This window comes from Mus musculus, chromosome 9 (genome assembly GCF_000001635.26).
Source record: "Mus musculus strain C57BL/6J chromosome 9, GRCm38.p6 C57BL/6J".
Lineage (NCBI taxonomy): Eukaryota > Metazoa > Chordata > Mammalia > Rodentia > Muridae > Mus > Mus musculus.
The window spans coordinates 100,626,172-100,645,199 of NC_000075.6; the positions used below are offsets into that span (position 1 = coordinate 100,626,172).

The following is a 19,028-nucleotide window of genomic DNA, read 5'->3' on the forward strand; positions in this document are numbered from 1 at the left end:
GGGGACAGGGCATCTCAAGATCAGTTGTTCTTTGCATTTTGATTGGTTGTAGTGGTCTCAATCTGCTGCAAGGAGGAGCTACCCTGATCTGTGATAAGGACGAGTATTTAGAATCCAGTTGGGGATTAGATTGGCTTAGCAAAGTGGCATTAGTAGTTTCTCCTCTAAGATTTATGGCATCACTAGCCATGTGTAGTTGGCTAGATTTCCAGTACCAGGAATGACTTACCTCCTGATGAATCAGTCCTTAAGTCCAATTAGACAGCTGTTACCCACCATCAAGATATGAGTGACACTGTGCATCTTTATGGAAATCTTACCATTCTGGTCATTTTTGCAGCTTTTACGTGCTTCCTGTCACCTCTTCTGCAATGACCCCTGAGCCTTGGGAAGAGAAGTGAGGTACATATGTTCCATTTAGGGCTGACATTCTGCAATGTCTTCCTCTCTGTACTTGTCCAGTTTGGGGTGACTTGTGCTCAGCACATTCTGTTGCAAATAGAAGCTTCTCAGGTGAGGACTGAGACATGCATTGATCTGTGTGTGTAATTATAAGTCACTAGGAGTCAGTTTAATAGTATGCCATTTAGCAGCACAATAGCAGGTTTTACCCAATGGCCTATGGTCTGTTTAGCCTTTGGTTCTTAGCCTGATAATGGGGTGCCGGGTATAGGGGGATTTTAATCCAATCAGAAAGTGATTACTCATTCCCATGATGCTTGTACCACCTTTCCACAAGTGGACATGACCAGTCATTAGTGAAGCTTACAGTGCTCATAGCTGGGTATGTCTGATTATTTCTTTTCTCTGGGAGCTTGCATAGCATCTTCCAGCATAATGGAAGCTAGCCAATAGGGATGAAGTTCACAGGTCCCCACCAGTTTGAATTCACGCTAATTAAGGAGCAATGAAATGGACAGCTAGGCATCTCTAGAGTAAGACATAGAGGCCTTTGGACGTGCAGATACTCTGTCTACTGCTGTGAACAGACACCATGACCAAGGCAATTCTTTTATTTATTTATTTATTTATTTATTTATTTATTTATTTATTTATTTATTATATGTAAGTACACTGTAGCTGTCTTCAGACACTCCAGAAGAGGGAGTCAGATCTTGTTACAGATGGTTGTGAGCCACCATGTGGTTGCTGGGATTTGAACTCCGGACCTTCGGAAGAGCAGTCGGGTGCTCTTACTCACTGAGCCATCTCACCAGCCCCAAGGCAATTCTTTTAAGAACAGCATTTAATTGGGGCTGGCTTACAGGTTCAGAGGTTCAGTCCATTATCATCAAGGCAGGAACATGTCAGCATCGAGGCAGGCATGGTACAGGAGGATCTGAGAGGTCTACATCTTCAGCTGAAGGCTGCTAACGGAATAATGAGTTCCAGGCAGCTAGGATGAAGGTTTTAAAGACTGCTTCCACAGTGACACACCTACTCCAACAAGGCCACACCTCCAAATAGTTTCACTCTCTTGGCCAAGCATATTCAAACTATGACAGTTTCCAAGAGCAATTGCAATAATCTGTAATATTTGGGGGTCTGGGGAATCTCATTGGTCAATAACTTTGCTGGTACTGGGCTTTTTATGGGTTAACTCTGGTGTCTTGTAGGGACATTGTTGCCCAGTTACAGGTTACCTCCATTTTAACTCTTTTTATGTACATATATGTTTTAGAATGCTTCTTCAGTATAGAATTCTGTGCCTTTTTCAAAAGGTCTTTTGTGTTTTTTATCCTTCCCTCTCCTCTTTTACCCTATACTTCCTGATCTCAGTTTAATTCTTCCTAGTCCATTATTTCCTGTAAATGCTTCACACTAGTGCATTATATCTCCCTCCTTTGAAAGCTCCTTCTCATGGCCTCTTAGTAATTTTCTGATTTCTATGGATACTTCACATGAAACTCACATATCACATGAAAATTCATATCCACAGATGAGGGGCAAACTAAACATTGGATGCTTGTCTTGCTGGGTTGAGGTTACTTCTCAGAATGATTGTTTCTGGCTCCATGCCTTTGCCTGTGGGCTTCATAATTTCATTCTTCTTCATAGCCAAGTAATGTTCTGTTGTATAAGCATACTGAATTTTCATTATCCATTCCTCAGATGATGGACATCTTATTTAGGCTGTTTCTATCTCCTGGCCATTGTGAGTAGTAGAGCAGCAACAAAATGGACAGCTAGGCATCTCTAGAGCAAGACACAGAGTCCTTTGAGCGTGCAGATGCTCTGTCTAGTTGTGTGCCTCCTTTTAAAAGTGGGTCTTTTGTTTTCTGTCCTTTGAGATTGGGTCTGCTTTATGGTCCAGACTGACCTTTAAGCTGAGGTCTTCTTTCCATACTACATGCATGCCCCACCTCACATTTGTTAGTTCTTGCTATAATTTCCAGGCCTATTGGAGTCCTATTTAGAGAGTCATTGCTTATGCTTATGTTTTGAAGAGTTTACTCTATGTTTCCTTTAGTAGTTTCAAAGGGTTAGGTCTTACATTAAAGGTCTTTGATCTATTTTGAGTTGATGTGTGTGTGTGTGTGTATGTGTGTATGTGTGTATATGTGTGTGTGTGTGTGTATGTGTGTGTATGTGTGTGTGTGTATGTGTGTGTGTGTATGTGTGTGTATGTGTGTGTGTGTATGTGTGTGTGTATGTGTCTGTGTGTGTATGTGTGTGTGTGTCTGTGTGCTCTCAGAAGCCAGAGGTGCTGGATACCTTGGAGTCGTAGGCACTTTGTTTTTCTGACACCATTTCTCCTCTGCAGTCTGCTTTTGGACCTTGCTGAGAATCAGATGGTATAAATTCAGGAGCTTATTTGCAGGTTCCTATTTTTTTCCCCTGGGTCTACATAGCTCTTTCTGTGCCAGCACCAAGCTTTTTTCATTACTGTTGCTTGGGAGTAACACTTGAAATTAGGTTCTGTGATATCTGCAGCATGGTTCTTTTGATCAGGATTGCTTTAGTTATTTAGGGTCGTCAATATTTAGAGTCTTCTGTATAGGATTGTTTGAGTTCTGTGAAGATTTGTCATTGGTGGGCATTGCAGTGAATCCATAGACCATTTTTAGCCATTTTTCAGTCAGTCCAACAGCAAGGGAGGTCTTTTCAATTTCTAATGCCTTCTTCAACTTCTTTAAAAAAATTTTAAATACTTTTTATGGCAGAAAACTTTTACCTCCTTTAGGTTTATTAATAACCTTTTATGTTTATTAAAGTCCCCCTCCTCTGCTTTGAGGCCACTGTGAGTAAGATTGATAGGATATTCCCCCTAATTTCTTAATATATTTATTAGTACATAGCAAAGGTATATTGTATATTGATTTTGTGTCCCGCTAATGTGCTGAAAGTAATTATCTGATAATGAATTTTTATGGTGGAGTCTTCTAAGTATAGGAGAATCAAATCATCTACCTATAGCAATAATTTTAAGCCAGTTGTGGTGGTACACACCTTAGATCCCAGATTTCTGTGACTTTGAGGCCAGTCTGGTATACATAGTGTGGTCCAGGACAGTCAGGGCTACATAGAGAAAACCTATCTAAAATTAAATTAAAATAAAAAAATTAACTCAATAATATTACTTCTGTCTTTCCTCTTTGTATCCATTTTCTTTCTCTTGCCTTATTGCTATGGCTGCGACATCAAGCACTGTGTGGAATAAGATTGGCGACAATGGATACCCTGATTTTATAGAAAACACTTCCAGTTTTCACCTGTTTCCTTTAATGTTGTCTATAGGTTTATTGTTTATGGACTTTTTATATTTATGTATATTCTGTTATGGTTTCATCTTTCTATGTCTAAATTCTTCAAGGCTTTATCATGAAAGTATGATGAACTTCATGATGGTTATTTTTTTTTCTCTCCATCTATTGCATCTGTTGCAAGTGACTTTTATACTTGATTTTACTTATAGAATGTATAATGTATATGTTGCTTGCTGCTGTGAGCAATGGAGATTTGGTCTAAAGGAACTAGATAGATAGGTTGGGTAGCAAGGTCATGCAGGTCACATAGAGTTTGAGGGGTTACAGCTGACATGAAAATTGCCCCAAGTTGGGTTAAAATGGTGTTATGGCTGGTTTTGTGTCAACTTGACACAAACTAGAGTTATCATAGAGAAAGGAGCTTCAAGTGAGGAAATGCCTGATGAGATCCAGCTGTAAGGCATTTTCTCAATTAGTGATCAAGGGGGAAAGGCCCCTTGTGGGTGGGACCATCTCTGGGCTGGTAGTCTTGAGTTCTATTAGAAAGCAGGCTGAGCAAGCCAGGGGAAGCAAGCCCGTAAGCAACATCCCTCCATGGCCTCTGCATCAGCTCCTGCTTCTTGACCTGCTTGAGTTCCAGTCCTGACTTCCTTTGGAGATGAACAGCAGTGTGGAAGTGTAAGCTGAATAAACCCTTTCCTCCCCAACTTTTTGGTCATGATGTTTGTGCAGGAATAGAAACCCTAAGACAAGTTGGTACCAGCATAGTGGGGTATTCTTGTGACAACCTGACCATGTTTTGGGGAGGACTGTGGAAGGACTTTGGAACTTTGGGCTAGAAGATCCATTCAGTGTTAAGAGCCTGTGGGATGTTGTGTAGGAGCTTGGAAGATAATATTGAGAACAATGCAGACAATGGAGGCCTGGCTTCTGAAATTTCAGAGGGAAGATTAAAGACTCTTATCAGGGCCTTTGCTGTTTTGATTGTGAAGATTCTGTGGTTCTGGTTAGCTGGGGCTGAAGCGCCAGCTGTGATTAACAAGATACCAGAACTAGTAAAGCAAACCTTTGTGTTACTGGGACTATTGATGCTGGTTAGCTGGAGCTAAGAACTTAGTAGTGACTAAGAAGAGACCAGCATCATTGAGGTGAAATCTTCTGGGAAGTGTTTTTTGAGAGCTGTGTTCCAGAGATAGCCAAGATTGTACCTCGAGCTGCAGCTGGACTTGGTAATGTGTCAGAGTCACCCAGGTGGTACTGGTTTTGAAGGCATGAAGGGGTCATGAAGAGCATCTGAGGCTCGGCACTTTGAGAAGCCATGGAAGGCCATTGGTGAAAGTTCAGCCTCAGTGGCAATTGATGGCCCAGGACTGAAGGGGTCATGCAAAGGAGTTGAGGCTTGGCACCATGAAGAGTGCCTTATGAGAGGCTATTTGTGACGCCTAGTTGCAACAGAAGACAGCAGAGTTTTGAGATGCCAGTACCATGAGATGATCACCAAGAACAGCAGCAGCAGTGGAGTACAGGCAGCTGGAGCCTAGAGGACAAGGTGTGTGCTACAAAGGGCAGAGCTGGAGAAGTGACCCAAGCCCTTGGAGGAGCCCAGAAGATCATGAGTGGATCCCAGACATTGGACAGTTGGAGTTTGCTTTTGCTTTTGATTGTGCCCTGATATTTTTCCCTCTTGAAGGAAGAAAGTATCTTAGTGGAACCCACAGTTAAGGGACTTTTAATTGTAAAAAGATTTTGAATTTTAAAAGAGATTGGATATTTTAAAGGGATTGAAATTTTAAGAATTTGCAAAGACTTTTAAAGTTATTTAGATCTTGGGGATGAATAAAAAAGTAAGGGTTGAGGCTTAATAGTGATATGTTTGTGTGTCAAGTTGACAAGGGGTCAATTGTACTGGCTAGTTTTGTGTCAACTTGACATAGGCTGGAGTTATCACAGAGAAAGAAACTTCAGGTGAGGAAATGCCTCCATGAGATCCAGCTGTAAGGCATTTTCTCAGTGATCAAGGGGGAAGGGCCCATTGTGGGTAGTGCCATTACTGGGCTGGTAGTCTTGAGTTCTATAAGAAAGTAAGCTGAGCAAGCCAGGGGAAGCAAGCCAGTAAGCAACATCCCCCCATGGCCTCTGCATCAGCTCCTGCTTCCTGACCTGCTTGAGTTCCAGTCCTGACTTCCTTTGGTGATGAACAGCAGTGTAGAAGTGTAAGCTGAATAAACCCTTTCCTCCCCAACTTGCTTCTTGGTCATGATGTTTGTGCAGGAATAGAAGCCCTGACTAAGACAGACAGTCAAACTCTTAGCTCTGTTGCCTCCTTGTTTTATGCTGGATCTTACTCTGCTGAGAACTCATGATGTAGCCCAATATAGAACTCAAGCCCGAAGGAAGGTTCATATTTGGAAACTTGTCAAGGAATCAGTATTTTAATTGAAAAGACTGCCTTGGTGTGCTGATCACACATTCTCTAATTACCTGATGGTATGACCTGAGTACTCTTAGTCTGTTTTAGTCACCATGGATAGCATAACAAAATACCATAAGCTGTGTTACTTAAACAATAGGAATGTATTTTCTGTAGGCTTTAAGGCTGAGAAATTCACAATCAAGGTGTTAGATGATTTGGTTCTCGCAAAGGCTTTTCTTCTGGCTGCAAATGACTGGATTATTGCTTTGTCCTCACATGGCTTTTGTTCTGTGTGTGCACGGAGACAAAAAAATCTTTCCTCCTCCTCCTCCTCCTCCTCTTCCTCCTCTTCTTCCTTCTCCTCCTCCTCCTTCTTCTCCCCCCCCCTTCTTCTTGTCCTTTTTTAAAAGATAGAAGCCCTTTCTGATTAGGAGGCCATCATGTGAACTAATACAACCATAATTACCTCCAGAATTCTATATATATACAAAGGCACTTCATTTAAGTCCCAGTACTGCCCCGTCTTAGTGAGCCTTTCCCAGACCTTAATTTTTTTTTTTTTTTTTTTTTTTTTTTTTTTGGTTTTTCGAGACAGGGTTTCTCTGTATAGTCCTGGCTGTCCTGGAACTCACTCTGTAGACCAGGCTGGCCTCAAACTCAGAAATCTGCCTGCCTCTGCCTCCCAAGTGCTGGGATTAAAGGCATGCGCCACCACGCCCGGCTCAGACCTTACTTTTGTAAAAAGCCATAGGTTGGGTTCTGGGAAAGCAGAGACATAAGCATGTAGAATATACATAAAAATGGTTCTTACAAGAAGAGCTGTGGGAGGGATCGGAAGGAGCCAAGGCTGGGTAGAGAGAGCATGCATGCCACACAGAGGGTTTGTGGCTATGGCTGGCCACCAGAATCAACCCAAATGAGGCTACATGGTCAAGCTCTTAGCTTTGTTGCCTCATTTTCTGACTGGGTACCACTCTGCTGAGAATTCACTATGTAGAGCAAGATGGATCCAAACTCATAAAGATTCTGATTCAGCCTCCCATGCTGGCTCTGCACCTCCTCATTAATAAGCAATAGTATATGGGCCCTCCTGGACAGGACACCAACCTTAGGCAAAGTAGCTGCCCAATAGCAGTTACAAATCCATACTAGAAGGGGTCTGGAGCAACGTCTCACCATTTCCACCATGAAACATTTCAATCTTTTACTACTTCTGTTTTCAAAGAAGAGAGACCACTTCTAAGTGCATGAAGAATGAGAAAAATTCCCCAGTCTCTGCTCCCCATACTCTTTGGGGAAGGAGAATGAGAAGGATCAAAGACTAAACCACTTCTGGCTGCTTTCTGTTTCTGCCTCATTTTCTGTTTCTTCTTGTCCATAGGATTCAACATATTCTATCCTCCATGTTTCCAGTTTATGGGGCATATCCCAAATCTATGGGAGGTGTGAGTTTTCTCTTCTGTTTCAGGGCAACATGCTTAAGTTTTGTTGCCAAGCTCATTTGCCACACCAAACCATTTTCAAGTTTGATTTTCTATCTCATCTGAGATTGGTCCCTTGTAGCCCAGGCTGTCTTCAAACTCACTGTGTAGTTGTGTGGCTGTCCTTGACCTCCTGACCCTCCTGCCTGTACTTCTTTAGTGCTGAGATTAAAGGAGAGGACCACCTTGACCAACAGGGTCTCACTCTGTTGGTGAATTACCTGGAGCTTGCTATTTTGCCTAGGCAGAGTAAATACCAGGCTAGTCTTTATAATAAAAACATACTATATATATGTATATATATATATATATATATATATATATATGTGTGCATATATATATATGTTATAACATATTATATAGAAAACATACAAATACAAATCTTAGGGTAAGTCCATCTTCCCATGCAGTTCTGTAGTATAACATGAGTGCTAGAATATACATGACATGCTCGGAGAATCCTGAGTAACCAAGGATACTCTCCAGCAAAACAAGGAAATAAACCTATAAAGAAACAAATTCTAAAAAAAGAGCTGCTCTTGTCTTGGAGAACAGTGAGGTGAACTCGTTGGTTGTGTAAGAGTAGTCAGGTTACAGCCCAATAGGAGGAACAACAATATGAACCAACCAGTACCCCCAGAGCTCCCTGGGACTAAACCACCAATCAAAGAAAACACATGGTGGGACTCAATGGCTCCAGCTGCATATGTAGCAGAGGATGGCCTAGTCGGTCATAAATGGGAGGAGAGGTCCTTGGTCTCGTGAAGGATCTATGGCCCAGTATAGGGGAATGCCAGGGCCAGGAAGCAGGAGTGGATGGGTTGGGGAGCAGGGGGAGGGATAAGGGATTTTCAGAGGAGAAACTAGGAAAGAGGATAACACTTGAAATGCAAATAAAGAAAATATCTAATAATAATAAAAAAAAGAGCAGTCAGGTAAAACTGAGGCAAGAAGAGGCAGGTTTGTTAAGGAAGGTATTATTACCAAAGAGAGAGCAACTGTATAAAGATGGGGCAAATGCAAAGACCTGAGTCCAATATATATGAGGTAGCAACATTCAACTCTGGGAGTATACATTTGTGATCTAAATATGAAATAAACATTTAGGGAATTGGTAATAAGGGGAGAGAACCAGCTGCATCCTTACACCCTGCACATCTTCCCAGGGTGCTCTGTGGTGGCCCTGATAGTGTTCTCCACAGGAGAGATTTTTAGGCCTTTTACACTCTTTATCCCTCTTTGATAACAGTTTACAGGACCTTGTTTATATAGTTTTATAGATAGATATACAAATCATGGGCTTACTGATAGCAACTCACAAAGAAATTCACTTAATAATTCATATATATTTCTGTTTATTAAAATGAAAGCAAGTTTGCATGCTAGTGAGAAGGCTGTGCTTATTAACTAACATAAAGAATTAAATCTTGCCGGGCAATGGTGGCACACGCCTTTAATCCCAGCACTTGGTGGGCAGAGGCAGGCAGATTTCTGAGTTCAAGGCTAGCCTGGTCTACAGACTGAGTTCCAATACAGCCAGGGCTACACAGAGAAACCCTGTCTCGAAAACAAACAAACAATTAAATCTTGACTAAATAGTTGATATCATTGGAGGTAGAGCATCTTCAACGTTTGTTACAAAGTGGATATTTTGATTTTGTAATTGTCAATTCTGAGAGTGCTGATTTGCATAAATGTGTACTTCAAAGTAGCAGATGTTCAGGACCACTTCAGAAATCATTGGAAATTAGATTCTAATTCTTAGCCAAAATTCATTTAATAATTTTTAAATTATTTAAAATTATTACACACACACACACACACACACACACGAGTGTTTGCCTATATTTATGTTTGTGTACTATTTGAATGCCTGGTGCCTGTGGCGGCATCAGAGACCTAGTTACAGATGATTGCAAGCCTCCATGTGTGTGCTGGGGATGGAACTCAGGTCCCAAAAGAATACTCAAGGCTCTTAACTCCTGAGCCATCTCTCCAGCTCCCTAATGGTCTTTAAATTGAAACTTGTCAGCAACTTACCTGGAAACTTATTGTTATTTCTGTGTGGGTATACATTTGTGATGCACGTGAGCAACAGTTTACGCTTACAGGTGAGAGAGCAACTTGGTAGAGTTGGTTATTTGCATCCTCGTATTTTATGAATTCTGGTGCTTGAACTTTGCATGCTAATGACATGGCTGTGCTTACTAACTTTACAGAAAGAATTAAATCTTGACTGAATAGTTGATATCACTGGTGATAGAGCATCTTCAACGTTTGTTACGGAGTTGATATTTTGATTTTATAATTGCCAATTCTGAGAGTGCTGATTTGCTTAAATATATACTACAAAACAGTAGATGTTTAGGTCATTAGGCTTGAGTGGCAAAGCACTTACAGAGTCATGTTGCTAACCCCAAATGTTTATTTATTCTTTTGTGGTGTTAGGGCACAGGACCTTGTGTATGCTTAGCTAGAGGCCTCCCACTGGGCTACATTCTCAGCCCCTGAAACAGCAATTAAAAAAAATCCTAATACAAAATAGATACAGAGATAAATTGATACATGCTACAGAATGATGGTAGGAAAATACTAAATTCTTATTTTCTGTAGTTGTTTGTATAAGAACAGAACACTTTATTTCTACAGTAAAAAAAAATTCTGCACTTTCTCATATCTGAGCTGAGGTGGGACAAGTAGCATTTGTTGGTGGTGTTTTCTATGACAGCACACGTGGTGCAAAGTGTGTTCATCATGTGTTCACAACCAAGGCTGCAGTATAGTCACACAACACAACACCAAATGAGCAAGTGCTGCCAGAAATGGCTCACATTCACTATGTGACATCGAATAGTTGGTCTTTACGTGTTAGAAAACCTTTTACTGTTGTCAAATTTTGCATGCATATCTCCCCACTCCGTTACTCGATACCCATTATGTGGTTCATACTCCACAGTTGAAGAAGATGGGCTCTGGAGAAGAAAAGAAATAATAGAGACACACTCTCCTTACACACACACACACACACACACACACACACACACACACACACACACACACAAATAAGTGATGTGTGAAGCCAAGCATTGTAGTAGCACAGGTTTTTGTTTTTTATGCACCCATGTATGGTTAAACACAAGGATTCTTGAACTATTCAAGAGGGGTGGCTAGGTGAAAAAGACTAGTGATGGTAATAATGGAGAACTACCGTATATCAAGTTCAAATCTGGGGTTTTGCATTGTTTTATTTATAGTTGTAAAGAAAACAAAAATAGCTAAAATTAATGTAACTATGAAACATTGGACCAATGGGAATGAGCATAATTCTTGTCCTTCATAGTAGGTGTATTAGTCAGGGTTCTCTAGAGTCACAGAACTTATGGATAGTCTCTAGATAGTAAAGGAATTTATTGATGACTTACAGTCGGCAGCCCAATTCCCAACAATTGTTCAGTCGCAGCTGTGAATGGAAGTCCAAGGATCTAGCAGTTACTCAGTCTCACGCAGCAAGCAGGCGAAGGAGCAAGAGCTAGAGCTCGACTCCCTTCTTCCAATGTCCTTATATTGTCTCCAGCAGAAGGTGTAGCTCAGATTAAAGGTGTGTTCCACCACACCTTTAATCCCAGATGAAAAGGTGTAGCCCAGATTAAAGGTGTGTTCCTTAAACTCAATCTTAAATTCAATCTTCTGGAATCCATAACCACTGTGGCTCAAGATCTTCAAACCAAGATCCAGATAAGGATCTCCAAGCCTCCAGATAAGGGTCACTGGTGAGCCTTCCAATTCCGGATTGTAGTTCATTCCAAATATTGTCAAGTTGACAACCAGGAATAGCCGCTACAGTAGGTTTTGTTGTTGTTGTTACTGTGTTTTTGTTGTTTTGTTTTGTTTTGTTTTTTGAGACAGAGACTCTCTGTGGCCCTGGCTGACCTGGAACCTGCTGCACAGGCCTAGCTGTCCTCTGCCTCCCAAGTGCTGGAATTGGTGTGCATTTCCATGTTCTTCTACTTTCCCCATGTCTTGAGCAGTTTTGTTCTCTACTTTTTAGAGTTTTTGCCTATAACCGGTTTTCGATTCTAAAAGATAAGGTATTTTGGATTCCTTTTGTTATTGGTGCTGGGTCAGAATTCATCACTTTAGCAAAACTTGTGGCTTGACTTTTAAAAACAAGTGACAGTAAAATTATGATTTAACCCAATCATGGACTGGTAGGGTGGACAGACAGCACAACCATTACTGCCACAAGTTGATAGCAGTAATGAATTGCAAGAGTAGAAACAAAGGAAAATGATTTTTAAAAATATAACAAATGTCCTGAGTGGACAAAAGGAGTGGAGAAAGTGAGAACTTTCATGATCCCCAACACTGGGCTTCTAGGTGATTAAAAGAGGCTGTGTGGCTAAGAGCACTGGCTGTTCTGTCAGAGGACCCAGGTTCTGTTTCCATTAACTTCCTGTGGTTCACAACCATTCAAACTCTAGGGAATCTGATGTTCTCTTTTGGCCTCCTGAGGACCAGGCACATACACACACACACACACACACACACACACACACACACACACACACAAATAAGTGATGTGTGAAGCCAAGCATTGTAGTAGCACAGGTTTTTGTTTTTTTATTCCCAGCACTCAGGAGGTAGAGGCGAGGGGATCTCTGTGAGTTTGAGGCCAGCCTGGTCTACAGACTGAGTTCCAGGACAGCAAAGACTACAGAGAGACCTCATTTCAAAAAACAAAACAGTAACTAAAGTGAATATTGAGAAAGAGTGATCAGATGACAGATCCCCTTTGCGTCTAGTCAGTAGCTGCAGCTGTAAAGGGAGAAGGGAGGAATAATTATTGTTAAGTCATTATCATAAGCAAAGCAAAAATGCAACTTTTATTGTTTATGCTATGAAGAAATATGGGAGGAAAAGACTGACCAAGCTCTTTTGAAGAAGGTATATTTAGAGAAGAAGCTGTCAGTTCAGTGTTTTGCAGGGAATATGCTGTCTATATAATCACAGTTAGTTCTCATGTGTCATTGGTTAACAAATGCTTGCCTTGTGTGTGTGTTGCGGAGGATGGAACCTCAGTCCTTATGTATGCTAGCAAACAAATGCCAAGTTTAGTGCACTGTCAGGTCTCTAGAATTTGGCAGATCTGTAGGAAAATGTGAAAGTCTATCCAAAAGCCTAGGCGACATGTCATCATAGAACTAACTTTATATTGAAGACCTCCTGTGCAATGTTCATTCTCTCCACATTTCAGTGTGAAAGTAAATTTTTTTTTTTGTATTCTGATTGTTTCATTGTAATTCAGGTCTCATGTCTCTGAAAAGCAAAGTATTTTTGATATTTCCATCATTTCTATGTTTTGAAGTTGCTAATGAAAAGCTTTTCAAAATCTATATCAAGAGATTTAGAATCTTAAGAATCTTGAAAGAGCTGATGTTTCTCAGAAACATGTAAGCCTGCAACAGAGTCGAACATGTTATGGAACCTCTAGTCCTTCCAGCGCTAGTCAGAGGATTAATGAATATGCTTTTCTCACATGGGTAGTTAGACCTGATCAGGTTATTTTTTTTTTTTTTAACAATTTTTGAAAGAGACAATTAGAAAAAAAATAAGGCATAACTTGTGTCTTAAGATTTCTAGTTTTGTGACTAAAGAACTGACTACAGACAACTTGGGAGGAAAAAGGGTTTGTTACATTTTACAGTTTGTAGTCCTTCATCCAGGAAGTTAGGGCAGGAGCTCGAGGTAGGACCCAGAGGCAGCAGCTGAAGCATATAGAGGCCAGGGAAGAGTGCTGCTCACTGGCTTACCGCGAGTGCGTGTGCGTGAGAGTGCGATCGCTCGCATGTGTGTATGTTGTTTAGGAATCCCAGTCCTTATGTATGCTAAGCAAGTGCTCTACTACTGAGCCACATTTTTAGCCTTTTTGGGTTATTACTTTTAAAATAGATAGATTTTAAAAAATATTTATCATGTCCATGCTTCCTTTTACACCATAACATGTATGTGGAGGTCAAAGGACATAAAAAAGTCAGTTCTCGATGGGCGTGGTGGCGCATGCCTTTAATCCCAGCATTTGGGAGGCAGAGGCAGGCGAATTTCTGAGTTGGAGGCCAGCCTGGTCTACAGAGTGAGTTCCTGGACAGCCAGGACTACACAGAGAAACCCTGTCTGGAAAAAACAGTCCTAACTTCTGGGTCTCACAGAGTGAATTTAGGTCATGATGCTGACTACTGAGCTGTCTCATCATCCCAGAAGTCTAGAACTTATATTGATTAAGAGGATCAAGGAGTACAGAAATGAGCATAAACTTATTTGTTACACCTAAATAATGGTAACTGAAATTATGGCTACAATATCTTTATCTTAACTGATAACTACATTCACTGGTGGGATTTTAAATGCTCGTGCGCGCACACACACACACGTTGATTGGCTTATAGGTTGAAGCTGGGCAGCTGAACAGTGGCTGTCTCCTGAGCGAAAGGGCAAGAATCCAAGTTGTTCAGTCCAGGAGACAGGGTGTCTCAGCTGTCCCAATCTGGTGGTGGAGTCCCAGAGGGTTTCTGGAGAGCCACTGGCATCCAGTCTATGTTGGAATCCCAAAGAAGGACATTCTAATAACTGCGAAGGAATGCCTTAGCAACAGGATGATCTTGCCATAGAGAGTGAGGGCAAGCAGTCACAAAGCAAAGGCTTCTACTAGAAGGCATGGCCCCAATTTAGGATGGGTTTCCCACCTGAGCCATGAAGTGAAGAAATGCCTGGCTACAGGGGATTTTAGTTGATTCCAGATGCAGTCAGGCTGACAACCAAGGTCAGCCATTACTCTGTGAATGCCATTATGTGTTTATAGATGTATATGAGCCATGGGAACAACAAAGTTTTTCTTTAGGTAAAAAAAGAGAAGGGTCAGGACTGTCTACGAGATGGTCACAAAATGTGGCATTATACACCTGTAATCTCTGCTCTCATGAGGCTAGGGCAGGGGATTTTTAAAGTTTGAAACGAGCATGGGCTACAGACGGAAACCCTATCTCAAAAAGGAGAGGGCATAGAGGAAAAGGGAGAAGAGGGAGAGAGAGAAAGAGAGAGGGAAGAAAGAAAAGCCTATTACAATTATTCTGGTGTAAGACAATGGGAAGAGGTGGGGAGGAAAGAGCCAGGGCAACAGTAGCCTTTGGAGAACAAAAGCAGAGATTTGAATGACAATAGGATCAGGCTCAGAGTTTCTTTTGGGAATTAAAATAATTATGTATACATACCAGTTCAATTATGTGTGGCAACAAAATAAAATTTAGACTGTTGTGAACTCAAGTTGTATACACACACACACACACACACACACACACATACACAAATGATGATCCAGCAGAAGTCTCAGGATTGATCCTTAACATGGAAAATGCATAATCCCCAACAACAAAAATAAATGCTGGGCTGGGGTGTAATTCAATTGCTGAATCCATGCTTTGTGAGGTCCTGGTTTCAATCTCCAGAGCGAGGGTAAAAAAAATCTGAAGACATTGTAAGATAAAAGCAACAATGCAATAATACAGATAGCATCGATGTATGTGCAGCTCAATATATACATACAGCCACCCTATGAGAGAACTGCTGCTGTTTACATCTTACAGCCGAGGAAGCAGGCGCTGGGATTTGCCTGAAGTTACATTCCTGTTCAGAACCGTCTAGGTTCACAGGTCACAGTGCAGTCCCCAAACCTGCTAAAATTACAGAGTTATTAAGATATTAGGGTAAGAGAGGAATTATTTTTAAGTGTTGAGCTGGATGGAGCTACCTGAAAAGTAGCTGGAAGTACGGTATCTTCCTTCAGGAACAACTGGGAACCGACAAGTAATTTGGGGACTTTTAAAGAGCAACAACGCAGAAAAGGAGCAGAGAACTCAGGGTTGGACTGTAGGATCTAAAACACAAAAATCAAAACAAAACAAAACCCAGAGCTAGCAACTCAATCAGAAGACTAGGGAACAATGTAGGTACAGATTCAAAGGCAGCTTAAAATGTTTTCAAGGGTGGGTGGGGCCTGGTGAAGGACATGACTGCCCCTGGTCCCCTCATTCTCCTTGGATAAGTCTCATTGTCTCTCTCCAAATCCTTCTGCCTTAGCCTCCCAAGGCTGTGGCTAGAGCACCCACAGTGATTCTCTTCAGACATGTGCCTGGGTAAGGAACATTGTGATAGTACAGCAAGTTGAGGGAGTTAACAGCCTTGATTGTTTTTAAAGATAAATGGAAACTAAAAAAAAAAAACAAAACAAAAAACAAAACAAAACAGAAAGCACCTAGAAGATAAAATACTGAAGCTATTCTAGAAAAAAAAAAGGCAATGGCATTCAGGCAGGGCTGGACTGGGGAGAGAAGGGAATGGGGGATGGTTAAACTAGGTGAGATTTTTTTGAGATCACGACTACAAACATGTTGATAGAATATCAGCTCTTTATCAGAGTCCCACACATTCGATAGATTAAATTACATATGACTATGGCTTGGAGCCCGCACCGTCTTTTAACAAGGCAAGCTAAAAACAGGCTCTGCAGAGAACACAATAGGAAGTCAATCAGAGGCTAGTAAACGAGATACTTTGCTGAAAGGACTGTCACGAATTCATACCAAAGTTCCTCCAGTGATGTGGAACGCACTTTGCAACCTTTGGGATACATTCCAGAGACAATTGAGGTACTAGCTAGCTAGCCAGCCCTCAAGACTATAAACAAGTTTAACGTTTCTAAGGAGATATTGAAAATGCAGCTGCCTCTGCCAATAAAAAAAAATTGAGTCAGCAATGAGGCTGATGACCTACAAGACCAAGAATTCACTTTTGTAGTGCGGAGTTAATAAGCAGGCGGAAGGTTAGGAGAGCCTTGGTCAAGGACAGCTTAGGTAGAGAGCAGCAGGGAAGGAAGGGGTCAAGATCTACGCCTGGCTATTTCCCTTTCGGCTAGGCTCCATTATTCGCACGTCCATTTGAGAACCACAGAAAGCAGTCCTAGGCTGTGGGAGAATCTGATTGCTCGCAGAGTCTATCTTCACCGTGTAGCTTCTCCTTTCTCACTAACTAGCCAATGCTGCCGCCTTATGCAAAGCTTGCACCTCGGCGAGAACCTGCTTTACAGAGGCAGGACGACGCCAATCGGCCTGGAGCGGTCACTGTTTCCTTTTAGCTCCGCGGCAGGCAGGGGGTTCGTCCCAGTGCTCGAAACCTTTTCAACCTCGTTCTGAAAAAGCGCCTCATCAATAATAATAAACCGCGCGTTCAATTCTAGCTTGGAGACTCCCGCTAACCGGGGAGGGAGCAGGGCTCGGGGGCGCGTTGGCACGGCTCACCCCGATAACGGGCGGGTGTGGGCGGCTGGCAGCCTCAGGGCGGGAGCGGAGCGCGGCCCCCGCCGGGGAGGGGCCTCGGCGGAAGAGCCGGGGGCGGACTTCTTCCAGGCTCTTGGAGAAGCTCTAAAAATGGCGGGCGGCAACCCAGCGAGCGGGTCGCGCAGGCGCCGCGGAGTCCGTCCTTCCGCTCGCCTGGGGCGGCCCAGGAGCTGTCCACAGCGCCCTCGTCCAGACGTCTCCGCGGCTCGCCATTGGCCGAGCGGAGCAGGAGCCTCGCAGAGGGGGGCGGTGCAGCCACGCAAAAGGCCACGTTTCCCGCGCCGCTGCTGCGCGTGCGCGCCCCCCGGAGGCGAGCGATGGCGCGCGGCCCCGTCCGAGGGCCCCTGCTCGCGCCTCAGCTCCCTCCCCTTTCCGGGCAGGCCCGTCCTGTCAGCGGAGCAGTGAGCAGCGCGGCCAGCAGAGGGCGGTCGGGACCCGAGTCTGCAGCGGCGCCATTGGCGTGTGGAAAATGCCACCAGATGGCGGGTTAGGATTGCAGCTCCGTTGAAGGCGCGGCCCCCGCTCCCGAACCCCCGGCGACCACCCCGTAACCACCCCCCCACCTCGGGAATAACACACCGGAGACTTTTGGGGGGAAACTAGGTCGACGGCCGACAGCGCCCGGATGGGCAGCTGAGGTGAGCGCGGGCGGCGGCGGCGGCGGCGGGGGGCGGGAAAGGGGGAAATGCGGCGGCGGCGGCGGCAGCGGCGCGGGGGCTGGAAGCGCCGATCCAAGATGGAGGCCGGGCGAGAGCTTGGGAGCGCGAGCGGCGAGCGGCGGGCGGGCGGGCGGGCCGGCGCGGGCCCCGCGCGGGGGAGGGAGGCCGCGCGGGCCTGTGCGCGGCGCGGCGCGGCGGCTGCAGGCGGGCGGCCGAGCGTCCGGGACCCGCTGTGGGCGCGGCGGGCGCTCCGCTTCCCTCCACCCCTCCCCGCGGGCCGCGAAAACGGTGCCCCCGCCCGCCCGGGCTCCGCGGCGGTAGCGCGGAAGCCTTTGTGGCGCGCTCGGGCCCGCCGCCAAGCCCGCCCTCCGCCCCCCCGCCCGGGCTCTCGGGACTCGCCCGCGCCCGGGCCAGCCTAGGCGGGCTGGCGCGAACGCCTTCCGCCGCCCTGCGTTTCTGCGGTGCTTTGGCGGCGGCGGCGTCACATGACAAGGAGCTCGCTTCTGTCGAGGGTCCTGGGGGTCGCTCAGCCCAGACTGCTGTCCCAGGCCCCTGCTTTGCTGGGGTGGGGTAGGGCTGAGGACCTGGGCCGACGGGACGTCGCAGTCCTGGCTTTCCCGCTATCCGCCGTCCGAGCTCCGGGTGAAACGTGTCCAGGCCGGAGCACTGCCCCGCTAGTTTCCCAATCCCCCGGGAGATGAGGCCAATAAAAGTTGTTTTTCCTCTTCCCTGAAGGTGGGGGGCGGGATGAAGAGCTGGGAAACCCGAGTGCTGGGAGCTGGACTTGGAGGGGTCCGAACCGAGTGCTGTTTGTGTGTAGTAGGGACCACAACATTTTCTGGTTTTCGGATTGTCACGTCACCCGCTTCTGTCTACGTTAGGATTGTTACTGATTCTTTCCACATTGCAGACAGTCGTGTCCTGGGAGTGTTAAGCTCTGGGGTGGTTTTGGAGCCCTATAGACCCCAAATAGTGCAGTTTGTGGTAGCGAGTTATTTGCTGTTGAAGTTGGTGTTAACATGAGGGGCATGTTTATTCTCTTCTGGTTGTGCTTAGAGACAGCTATATTTTACATCTAGCAAAAGTAGTGTTTGTGAAAGTACCAAAATCCGCATAAAGTTGTACGATGTGTAACTTAATGGAATTTGTAACTTTACCTTTAGGTTTCCCAGTGGGTTTTTTTTTTTTTTCATATATAGATAGCAAATTCTGATGGTGAAGCTCTTATGGAAATGTACAGAACAGTGGGAGTTCTTGTATGATGGGTGATGGTCTTATAATGTATATAAATCGAGGCTAACAATTAGAAATACTGAAAGAACAAGGAATGATATTTCATTGTTTTTAATTATGGGGAATGTAACACTTTTTTTTTTTACCCG

At 44.1% G+C, this 19,028-nt stretch overlaps 1 protein-coding gene across 8 annotated transcripts in view; it reads left to right on the top strand.

Moving 5' to 3' along the window:
• Stag1 (stromal antigen 1) overlaps positions 1-19,028 on the top strand; it is a 360,836-nt gene that overhangs the window by 28,463 nt on the left and 313,345 nt on the right. For 5 of the 8 annotated variants that reach the window (NM_001357265.1, NM_009282.4, XM_006510925.2 and 2 more), the window contains exon 1: positions 17,277-17,625. The exons of 1 other annotated variant lie outside the window; for it this stretch is intronic. The gene's annotated coding sequence lies outside the window, so the exon portion shown is untranslated. Of the gene's footprint in view, positions 1-10,823; positions 17,626-19,028 lie in introns of those variants that run through there. 2 more of the 8 variants (XM_006510923.3, XM_030244173.1) reach the window with 2 other exon arrangements.